The sequence below is a fragment of the Cupressus sempervirens genome, chromosome 4 (assembly GCF_028749045.1).
Source record: "Cupressus sempervirens isolate cs-2001-9-10 chromosome 4, ASM2874904v1, whole genome shotgun sequence".
Lineage (NCBI taxonomy): Eukaryota > Viridiplantae > Streptophyta > Pinopsida > Cupressales > Cupressaceae > Cupressus > Cupressus sempervirens.
Genome location: NC_143121.1, coordinates 31,465,548 through 31,477,974, shown reverse-complemented (window position 1 = coordinate 31,477,974; position 12,427 = coordinate 31,465,548).

Sequence of the window (12,427 nt, the reverse complement as noted above, 5' to 3'; positions counted from 1 at the left end):
CAAAAAAATGTACTTAGACTTAGTTTCTGTTTCATGTCTTTACATTTTTGGATACCCATTTGGGTCAAATAAAGGTTCCAACTCTCACAATTCCACTATCAGTGCGTTTGAAAATCTCAAAAAAATAGGAGCATGCAATTTGGCCATCATTTTGGTGACCTAGAAGGTAGGAATTGACCATATGAATGTAATTGTGATTTAGAGCATTCCAAAAAAAGAATCAAGTCAAAAGGCCGCACGGTTTGAAAGTTATTGCAATTTTTTGGGTTTTGGAGACCCTCTAAGAATGCTTTGAAGTCAGGTTAGGGGCATTAAATGACCTCAAAAAGGGCCAAAAAATGGGGGACAAGAAAAGCTATCCATAGGGCTATAGAGCACTTCGAGAGCTTTTCAAAAATGTAAATAGTTCGTCAATCGGACCTACGGTTCAAAAGTTATGCCTCCCGAAAGTTCGGTTACTGTTTCTAGATTCTTCTAGAATTGCACCAACTTCTAACGCCGCTTTCAGAACCTTCTATTTGGTCGGTGGATGCCTACTAGCACTTTGTAGAATGTACTCCTACTCCTTAACCCTCTGGGGTCTATTTAAGGAGATTTATGGCATTGTAAAAGGCAGTTTGGAGTGGAGTTTGAGAGGAGGTGCTAAAAGGAGAAATATTCTCCAAATTTATGCTATTGTAAGCCCTTAGGGCATGTTCTGAAGTTTATTTTCTCTATACTATTTGTACTAGCTTATTTTCTCAGTTAATATAATTTCCCTTTTCTGTTGTGTCCATTCTATTCTTGGGTTGTGTTCCCGTCATGTACTTTTTATGTCATCAAGATTGCTTGCCCAATTGACATCAGTGATTACCTTTAGGTATAAATTTCCTCCAAGTTTTTACCATAAACCATAGTCTTAAGTACCTTTTAGATATCTCAAAATTCTTTTGATTTCCATCATGTGATTTTCTCTAGGCTTAGCTAAGAATCTTGCTACTACCCACCTACTAAAGAAATATCAGGCCTTGTATGAACTCCATACTAAAATTTTCCAATCATTGATCTGTATAAGGTCAGATCTACCTCTTTTGAATCATCATCTTTGGTAAGCTTTAATCTAGTACACATGGGGGTTCTAACTAGTTTAGAATCTTCCATTCCAAATTTCTTGAGTATCTCTTTGATATACTTAGATTGAGTAATTTAGATACCATTCTTGCTTTGTTGTATCTGTAGTCCAACAATAAAATTTGTCTCACCAAACATGGACATTTCAAACTCTTTGTTCATTTGTTCTAAAAATTCTTTGCATGGATCATCATTCCCTATAAATAGAGTGTCATCCATAAATATTTCTGCCAATACAATCTTATTATCTAGTCCTTCCTTGATATACAAACTACTATTATCATTAGTTCTCTAAAAAACTAATCTGTATAAGGTAGTTGTGCAACCTTTCATACCATGCTCTAGGAGCTTGTTTCAAACCATACAGTACATTGTGTAATTTGCAAACCATGTCCCTTTTGTCTGGATCAACAAAACCTTTTGGTTATTCAACATAGACTTCTTCATCAAGTATACTATTGAGAAATGCAAATTTAACATCCATCTGATATACTTTAAATCCTCTATGAGAAGCATATGCAAGAAGAGTCCTAACACCTATGATTGCAACAAGAGCAAAAGTCCCACCATAATCAATTCCTTCTTCTTGAGAGTAGCCTTTACACACTAGTCTTGCTTTGTTTCTTAATACTTTTCCATCTTCATTCAACTTATTTCTAAACACCCATTTTGTTCTAATCATATTTTTATCTTTAGGCCTGGGAACATGGGTCCAAGTTTTTTCCTTCTCTATGTTTTCTATTTCTTTATTCATAGCCTCAATCCAACTTTAATTTTCCAATGCATCTTTAACACTTCTAGGTTCAAAATCAGCAAGTAAACATGTACCTTTTAGCTTACTTCTTGTCATAGTACCTTCTAATTTATCTCCAATAATCTAATGAGGTGCATGATGCATTCTGACATACTTGGCCAATATAGGTTCTTTTCCTTTTGAATGAACTACACTGTCTTCATTTTGAATTTCAACTTCTGGCTCAGATTGCTCAGATTTAGTAGGCATTGGCTTGGTAGTTTTAGAATGTGACTCGGGTCCTTGTGACTTGGTTTTAACTTCTTATAACTCAACAACTGAGGAGAACTAAGGAGGTGAAGTCTCCTTATTAATAGATGTGTTTGACAATGTATCAAGTTCAAAATAAACAAATCTTCTGTAATCTTATGGTTCCTTTTTGCTTTCTTCTTCAATTCTTTTTGCAAACTCATCAATTCTCACGTGTGCACTTTCTATAATTTTATGAGTAGACAAATTCAAGCATCTATATGCCTTACTTCTGCAAGAATATCCTAAGAATATACCTTCATCACCTTTCACATCAAACTTGCCTTTTCTAGACTCTTTCAAGATAGAACATTTACTTCCAAATACTTTTAGGTAACTTACATTAGGTTTATAGCCATACCATAATTCATAGGGAGTTTTATATGAGTCCTTCTTGAACTATACTCAGTTCAAAGTATGAACTACAGTGCTAATGGCTTCCTTCTAGTATTTGATAGCAACATTTTTTTCGATCATTAGAGTCCTTGCACAATCCACAATGAATCTTTTTCTTCTTTTAGATATTCCATTCTGCTCGAGAGTACTAGGGGCTGATACCTATCTTTTGATTCCTCTTTTAATGCAAAAGTTATTGAATTCATTGGAGATTAATTCACCACCTTTGTCTAATCTTAAGAATTTCAGCCTTTTCCCTATTTCCTTCTCTATTCTTGCTAGATACCATTTAAATTTCTCAAATGCTTTTGACTTTTCTCTAAGATACATAATAGTCATCATTTTAGAATAGTCATCATCAAAAAGAATAAAGATTTTTTCTCCACTATAGCTTTCTATTCTAATGGGTCCACATAGGTTAGCAAGCACAATTTCCAATACATCTTTAGACTAATAGTTTTTGCTCTTGAAACTAGTCTTTCCTATTTTGCCAATCTAACAATTCTTACATAAACCAACATCTAGTTTCTTCAAACTAGGAATACCTCTTACTTTTTTGAATTATCTTATCTTGACCATATTATCAAAGTTTACATGGAATAATCTTTTGTTCCATAACCAACTTTCTTCCATTTGAGAAATAAAACATGAACAATCACCAAGAAAAAGATAGAGTAGGTTAACTCTTGTTTGTTTGCTTGATCCAATTATATTGCCTTTGTCATCTAGTAGTTTTACCTTTCCATGCATGAATTCTACATTGAATCCAATTTTGATTAGTTGTGCCACACTTAGAAAATTATGCTTTAGTCTTTCAACCCAATAGGCATTGCCACATACAAGTATTTTGGTTAATGAGATTCGGTCTTTCCCTTTTATGCAACAAAGTTCATTGTTTCCAAACCCTACACTACCTCCTTCATAGTCTTCACAGTGTTCAAAATTTGTTTTCTCTCTAGCCATATGATTTGAACATCCACTATCTATGATCCATGTGTCATTTTTACTAATATGAGAGATAAGTACCAGCTTATCTTCTTCTTCATCAGATTCATCTTTCACAACAATGTATACTATTTCATCTTCACTATTATTAGAATCTTTAGCCATAAAACAAGTCTTCTTACATTTTTCCTTGAATGATTTGTGATTTGTGAAATCCTTATTTCCATTGAGCTTGTGACTTTTCTTCTCATCCTTGCTTTCTTTGTTTGGGCATCTGGCAGCAGTATGACCAATTTTTTTTACATGAAAAATAGATTAGAGGAACTTTATCTTTGTATTTTCCTCTACTTCTAGAATATTTTCTTACAAGTAAAGCTTCAACAACTTCAAGATTGCTATAGAACTTTCCTTTGATTCTTCTTCACTTTCTCATTAAATGTCCTTCATTTTCTTACCTTTCTCTTTGAGTGAAATTTTGGCTTCAAATGTAGATTCAATATTCTTGTAAGCTAAAACATAATTGTCATAGTTGTCTACCTCAAAAGTTGTCAATATTCCTACTATGGTATCCAAACTTATCTTGTGATTTGGCTCACACCTCTTTTCTTGAATAGTAGATACTCTAATTGCATAGATAAGAAGGAATGTTTTGAGAACTTATAACAATTTCTTCCTTGATTTCTCCTTTAGAAGCTCTGATTGCACTGACATTAGATTTGATTCTTTCCACATACTTAGCAACATTTTCATCTTCTCTCATTATCATTTGATCAAATTGTCCTCTAAGGCTTTTTTCTTTAGCTCTCCTCATATTTTCATCACCACCATAGATGTCCTTTAGCTTATTCCACATATTAGAAGTAGTTTTTCATTCCTTGATATCATCAAATTCATCATAGCTAAGAGTAGATATCATATCAATCATCATGGTATTATGGTTCTTTTTCTCAGTAATGTCTCCAATAGATAATGTACCAGTAGGGGTTGTGTATTCTTCATCAAGGTATTTCAAGCCTAAATCACTAATGGAGGCTAGATGAAGTCTCATGAGTCACTGTCATGCTGAAAAGTTGTCTCTATTTAGCTTTGGAATCTCTCTCTTGTAAGACATCCTGATCTTTAGCTTACGTCCTTAAAACCTTTTCTACAAGCACCAAAATCTCTAATACCAATTTTTGGAAATATAGAAGGAGTAACTAGGAGGGGGGGGGGGGGGGGGGGGGGGGGGGGGGGGGGGGTGGGGCGGGTGAATCAGTTACCACTAAAATATTTTCCATATCCCTTCGATGTCACCAATAAAATCTAAACTAAGAAATTTGATTGCTACTATTATTCAATAAATACATAGAAAATCTTGTAACTCGATAAATGTAGAGTGTGATTTACTTATAGATGATCTTAAAAATTCATAGTGATTAATTTTCAAGCATAAGAGAAATAGCATGAACACATGAGATACTAGCTTTTAACATGGAAACCCAATATGGGAAAAATCACCAATGTAACTAGTTACTATTTTTCACTCTTCTAAAGTGAGCTCTGTTAGGAGCCAACCTAGTTAAAGGTTAAACACACTGTTAGGTGTGACCTTGTTAGAGGATTTAATCACCTTGTAAAGAGTGGCCTTTCAAGAGGTCTTAAAACAATTCAATGGAACTATCACCTTGTTAGAGGATTTACAACTGGTTGTTAAACCAACTCTGTTAAGATATTTTAGATCACTACTACAATGGTAAGAGAGTAACAATGAAATGAACTAATTGTGATGCAACTAAATTTTTGATTATAGATCTCTCTTTTGCTTCATACTTGATCCTTCTTGATCAAATAACACTTTTTTTCTCCACAAGGATACCTTCTTATCAACACACTTGCATACACACTAAAAATATCAACTTGACCTTTCATTTATACCATCCAAATTATCATGTCAGCTCAAATTTAGATTACAATAACCAATAATCATCACCATAGTTACCTAGAGATAATACTTAAAATAATTAAGCTTCTTATGCAAAAAAAACAAAACCCTTCATTGGTCGACCCTGCTCAGTAAATACTACTTCTGAGATGATTTCTTTTGTTAACAAACAAAAGCTTGGTTAACATTACAAACTAAAAAATATCCTTTGGCAACCAAGTGAACTTAGTGAACACTAACTTTGTCCAACTTTTCTTTCGCTAACCATGTGAACTTAGTTAACATGGTTTCCTACGTAAATTCCTTCGATGCCCAAGTGAGCTCGGTAGACACTGTCTTCATAGAGTAATCTTCAAGAGTGCTCGATAGACAAGGAAAACTATCTTGCTAACCAAGTGAGTTCAGTAAGAATTGACTTAAAACTAATATGACATTTGTGTAACATCAAAGAAAACACACAATTAACAATTATGTCCAATAGACTCATCTTAGAAAAAGAAATCTTACCAAAAGATGTTATGTATGCAAAAAACTTGGTCATCTAGTAAAGAACTAAATGAATAGAGGTAAAATTGAAGATGAAAATAAATCAAAGGCTGATAATATCAAGACTCAAATAAAGAAGCAGTGGGTGAGGAAGTCTCCAAAAAATTCAAGTGAAAATAGTGAGGTTATTGACACCCAAAACAATGAAATAGGTGATCTAATTTTCTTTGCTTGAACAAGGAAGGAGACTACTAGAGCTGTGATAAAACTCATATAATACATTAGTTCTAGTCTTCCAAGAAAGATAGTCTAGATCAATATATCAGGTGCACTTGGATAGAAGAAAGACTCATACCAAACCAAGTTCTTAGTTTGAACTGAGTCATTTATTTTGCCTAATCGAGCTATTAGACCAAATCAAGTCACTCCTTAGACCTAACTAAGCATGAGAAGACTTGACAGAGTGACTGACTCAACCAAGCATGGTTGGTTAGTATTTTTGGAGCATTTAAGGGTTGGAGACTGAACTAAGCTTCTCTTGCCTACCCAAGTATAGATCATTAAATGAATCACTAAAATTGAAAATTGATAAAAAGGAAGAAATTGTAGTCTTCTTTTACTACAAATTTAGGATTTTATAGAGAGTGTAGCATTCCTTGAGCCTCCAAAGTGATTAAGCACAAGCTTGTTCAAGGAAGAGTTTGAGGTGAAGTCAGTACTCTTTATATTATTTATCAACCAAGCATAATCACAACATCTTTTAGTATAAAGGTCAAGAATGGTTCATAAATGTTGGTGAAGAGTTTAGATTACATTCCTCTAAAGTTCTCACTTTATCTAGCAATTATCAAGGAGAAGGATCCTTAAGGGGCACACTCATAGATTCCTCCAAAGGTACTTCTAACCCATGACATCAAGTCATATTAGCATTACTTTATTCAAGAACTTGGTAATCTTGAGCTATCTTAGGCACATGGTGCATTATGAGATAATCATGTACTGAAACTAGAACACAAACATCTAAAGGTCAAGGGTTTGACCTATTGGTGTTTTTATACTATTAAGCAACCAAACACTTAATATTAGGATGATGAAAAATACAATAACCTAAGGATTAGCTACTTCCCATAAACAACTATATATTTTTTCAGATTTGGACCCAACTTCAACAAAATCATGAAAGATTTTCTACTCTTTTGGCTCTACAAAACTAGGGCAGGTCCACTTGAGGGATAAAATTTTCACAACCTGATTCTACATTCATCTTTCATTTATTCCATGACATTTTATAACAATATGCATCCCTTGTAGCAGATTGGTCACAATTCTTCTTGGATCTACAAATAACTCTAAACAATAGCAGCTAATAAAACTCAAAAATTAAGTGTAAACAAGTACTAACTAGCTTTGACATTCTTCAAACATTAAAGTAAAATTTATTTGATTTTAATTTTGATGGTTATGCATGGTTTCTTCATCTATAGATTGAACCAGTTGATTAGTGCCTCATCCATTGGGATCTAGAGTTTACCTAATTTCTCGACCTGATCGATTACATTACAATCAACATTATTAGTAGTTCTTACTAAAAATCATTCTTACACATATTCTTCCTACAACCTATATATCCTATCACATTCACTAAAGCATTTACCTAATTCATTGAATTAAAAGCAATAGTGAGATGATATATAATTCATCCTAATTACATTCAATTGAACAAGCTTTGCTCATGCAATCTCAGGATAACCAAGTAATAAAAATGAGACAAGATTTAAAAAGAAGATATATGGGGATAAATCATCTTTGTATTAATTCTCTTTGAAACTTGTATAACAACTAGAGTAGAACTCAAAACAATTCAAAAATAAGACACTGTGATCCTAAAACATTAATTTATTCTCCAATTTTGATAGAGAAATACATCATAAAATTTGCATCAAGAATTGGACCAAACAAAGCTTATTAAAACTAAAATTATGCAATGACTCGAACCCTTTCTCTAGCCCTAGAATCTTACTTGTATAGTGTGAGATGCAACAAGCATCAATGCATGGAGAAATTGAAAACTATCCTTAAGAAAAAAAGGCATTTACATTGTCACTATCATAAAAAACAAAATTTAGTGAAATAAAATGTCTTTCATCATAAATATTGTTTAGTGGGGACCACTTTCTACTATACCTTTTTCTGTGAAGGATTTTATGATTGGCTTCATGATTGTTGTTCTTCCTTAGAGTGTGTGATAGTTGGTTCTGCATATGATGAGTCTTCTTCTTGTACTTGCAAACTAAGCTAAAATTGAGGTATCTCATCCATTTCATCTTGTACTAACAAACTAATAGTCACCACCAGTTGTCTTGTTGTCAAGTCATCACTTCAAGACCCAATTTTGTTAACTACAATTGGGTGTTCACCTTTGTCCTCTTCTAATTTTATTGAAGAGTCAATTATTTGTACTTCATCCTGTTCCATTTCATCATCATCAATTTCACCACATTCTAACTACTTTGCATGAATGAATTTTGTCATTCACTTGTCACAAAGTGTGTCATTTAGCCAATTAAAGTGTAGAATATCATCTTTCTTTTTCATCGCATACTCTCCAATTTTTTCAATCTCAAAAAAATCTTTCCTCAAAGAATCAAAGAATAACTAAACTTTTACATCTTCTTTAGTTGTGGTTTCCTACCATGCATTTCCCTTTTCTTTTATGATATTATTCATTCAAAGGTATATTAGATCATTAAATTATTGGGCAAATTCCTCCTTATTTTTCAACTTATCCTTTTTATCTATGGCATGTGGGAAGAGTTCAAAATTAATACTCTTATATTTGTCAAGATAGCTTATGATCCTTTTTTGCAATATAACTCTCTTATCATCAAATTCTAATAGATCATTGATTAAATCATAAGTCTTCTCTATATACTCATAGGATAAACTAATAATAGAAAAACATAGAAGAGTAAAATTCTTACTCCTACTCCATTTATTGACAATTGGTTTCAAGGCATCATCGTTTGCTTTTAGCTCTTCCCATGTATTTACTACCTTTTTTATCTACTCATAGAAAGTTGGCCAATCAATTTTATTGACTAAATATATAATGGCTTTCATTAATGTATCCTCATATTGGATCTCCAACTCTACATGTAACACCCATAGTTTACTCTTTTCTTCTTTGAAATCGTATGTAGTGTAATACTAAGGCCTTTGTGGTGTTTTTGGAATCTCAATAAGAGGAGTGGATTTAAAAGGCTCCAATGGTGGATAAGGATAAGTGATTCTATGCCTACTAGACTACCCTTGATGTCCCATCACTTTAGTTTCCAGTTCAATCCTCTTTCGAACTTCTTTATTATAAGCAGCTAGAACTTTCTCATACTTCTCTTGTAACTCTAACCTTTCTCTTTTCTCTCTTTGAGTAGTGGCAAAGGTGAAGTTGGCTAATCCAAAACCTAACTCTATAGCCTCTTCACTAGTACTTTCCTCAAACTTGTCTTGTAACTCTAACCTTTCTCTTTTCTCTCTCTGAGTAGTGGCTAAGGTGAAGTTGGCTAATCCAAAACCTAACTCTATAGCCTCTTCACTAGTACTTTCCTCAAATATTTTCATAATTAAGTTTCCTATTAGGCTAGTGTCATCAATCTAGGAAGAGCTAGTCCTAGAACCTTTTCTCATTGACCATATTACCAGTGCAACATGGTCTTCACTGAACTTGGCACCTTTCATTTATTTCTTCCCTTTCTCCTTTGTACTTAATTTCTTTCTAACAAAATAAAAAATCATTACATCTATAATATCCTAATTGATTAGTAGAAAAACCCCAAATGCTTTTATCATTTGCCTCCCCTATTTAGGGGTCAAAATTTTAGACTCTTACATCATTTCTTCCTTTATTTAGTTCTGTATATCTATTTCCTTCATCTTGGGATGCTCTATTTTCAATTTACTACATCTTTCTTCGAACAATCCAATGTTTGTTTTCTAAGTAAATTGATAGAATGCTCTAGATTTAACAAAATTGTCATCAGAAATGAACTCATGGCTTGCCTATTCTACAATAGGGTCCAACTCTCTTCCTTTGTAGTCTATAATAGTTAACTCAAGGCTTAGCATCGGAGGTTCCTAGGGATTTCCCCCTTCTAATTTTGATGTAGTAATAAAATTTCCCCCTTGGGATCCCAATTGTTCCACCTTCTCCTTTGTGAGTTGTTCATCTCCTATGTGTAATGGGGATTGGGTGGGTGAATACTCCTCTATTTGAGGCACTTGTACTTTTTCTATCCTTTGCCTCTTGGGCATGAGCTCATCAAGTCTCTCTTCTCGGATAGCACTAGTTGACCCTATTATTTTTTTTCACTTATCTACTATGGATCTTTTATTATAAATTATATTGTAACTAGGTCTCTTTTGAACAATTAATTTCCCTAATCCTACTATAGGGGTAAAGGACAACCATCTCATGACCTCTCAAGCCTTTTCTAGAAATGAATTAATAAAGAATAGTTTTTTCTCATTCATGAATTCCATAATCTCAAGAAAAGTAATTTATCTACCTCTATTTTTGCATCATCTAGAGGCTTATATTTATTATCAAAACAATTAATGAATTCTAAAACCCTAGAATAAAGCCTCCGCTTCTCCTTTTTTATCTCTTGCTCTTGCAAAGAGAACTCATCTTTTATTATATCTTCAAGGAAGTAGGGTTGATGCTCTTTTGAACTAGTTTTAGCCCTTCACCTAAACACATCAAAAAATCCCTTAGTATCACAAAAGAGGGCATGGGATACATCCATTTTATACTATTCCAAGAATGTATATAGGAATACCCAACCATCCTTAGTGATTATGAACTAGTGAGCTATAATACAAGTGCAGAAAATTGAGCCCCTAGATCTACTAGCTAATTGTGCTTGCTCCAATCCCCCTATCTACCATAGCATTTCAGCATTCCCTATCTTTAGAGGTACTTGGTAGGATAGTACATGGAAAGCCCCTTAGAAACCATAAAACCTAAAAACTATAGAAATAGAGTAAGGTATAATATCAACCCAATTGTGAGATACTTTCAAACTACAAGGATTGTCCATAGGCCTGATAAAATCTAGCACTACCTTCAAAATTCTAGGATCATCCCTCAATATGAGGATTCTCAACCAAGATGTGAAATAGCTATCAAATCTAAATAATCTAGACTCCTCTACATCCCAAGTCATATATGAACTCCATAACTAGATTGGCAAAGCTTTTCCCTTGTATTCTCTATTCAAAACTATCTCCTTTTCAAAGTAGGTAACCTGTTTAAACAAGAACATGTGCATCAACAATGAATAATGGCCAAATATTTTCTCCACTTTACTATTTGAAATCCCATTTAAACCTATGTAAATTTCCTTCACTAAGTAAGAAGAAAAATTAAAAATGATATCTACACCAAAAGATGAAATCTATGTCATCATATGCATGAACTTTATTGGCATAAATCTTGTTCATCCTAAAAAAGAACCCTACATAAGGTCTTGTAAATGTCTATGGCCCTAGTACTAAAAAAATGTTTCTTGAAGGGCTCCTTAATTTTTGTAACAAAATTCAAAATCCCAATAGTAGCCAAGTGCTCTCTTAATGCACCCTACCTGATCTAATCCTTCTTAGACAAATATTCTTTCCCCAATCATGCCAAGTCAATGGCTTCATGATAATCTATAGGTGGCTCCAAACCAAAAACTTCTCAAATTTCTTTAGCATTAATCCTTATTAGAGGCTTCCCATCTATTCTCCTTACTACCCTCACTAAGGAGTCATAATTCTTGGCTATGGTTGTAAGAAGATATAAGTCCATGAAGACCCCATGGACTACTAGTTTTCCCAAATAACTTCCTTTCTGAAAACCATGTCCTAAAAAGATGGAGCCCTATTTTGGAAGTAGTAGCATACCTAACCTAATTCCCTTTATCATATAGAACATCAGGTCTTGCCTTAATATCTCTTCCTAGGAGGTCACCATGTCACCACTAATAAAGTTCCTACAACTTCTTGTAGCGACGTAGTAACCACTGTTGATTTGAAGGAAATTTGATGGTAAAGATCAACATCACTTTCTTGTTAGGATATTTCTTTAATTGCAACTAACATGATTGGCATTCAATAATGTTGATCAAGCTTATTAAAAGAAAGTATAATCATGGTGCCCATATTTAGAGTTTATCCTACCATGCTTTCTCTTTTATGGAGGTCTCTATGTTGCTAAGGGTAAAAACCTTGTGATTTCTCATAGCGACAACATGACTACCATTGATCTTAAGAAGATCTGATGATGTAGGTGATCCACTTTAAAACCATGCTTATTCACTAACTAGGTCCCACATGTAATAATTTCTTGGTCACCATATTGCTTGCAATAAAATGCATGCAAGTTCCTATAACAACATGGTAACCACCGTAGATTTTGAAAAGATTTGATGGTAAGGGTTATTTCAAGTATTTTATGGAATGAAATGCATAGCATTTTAGAAAGTTCTTGA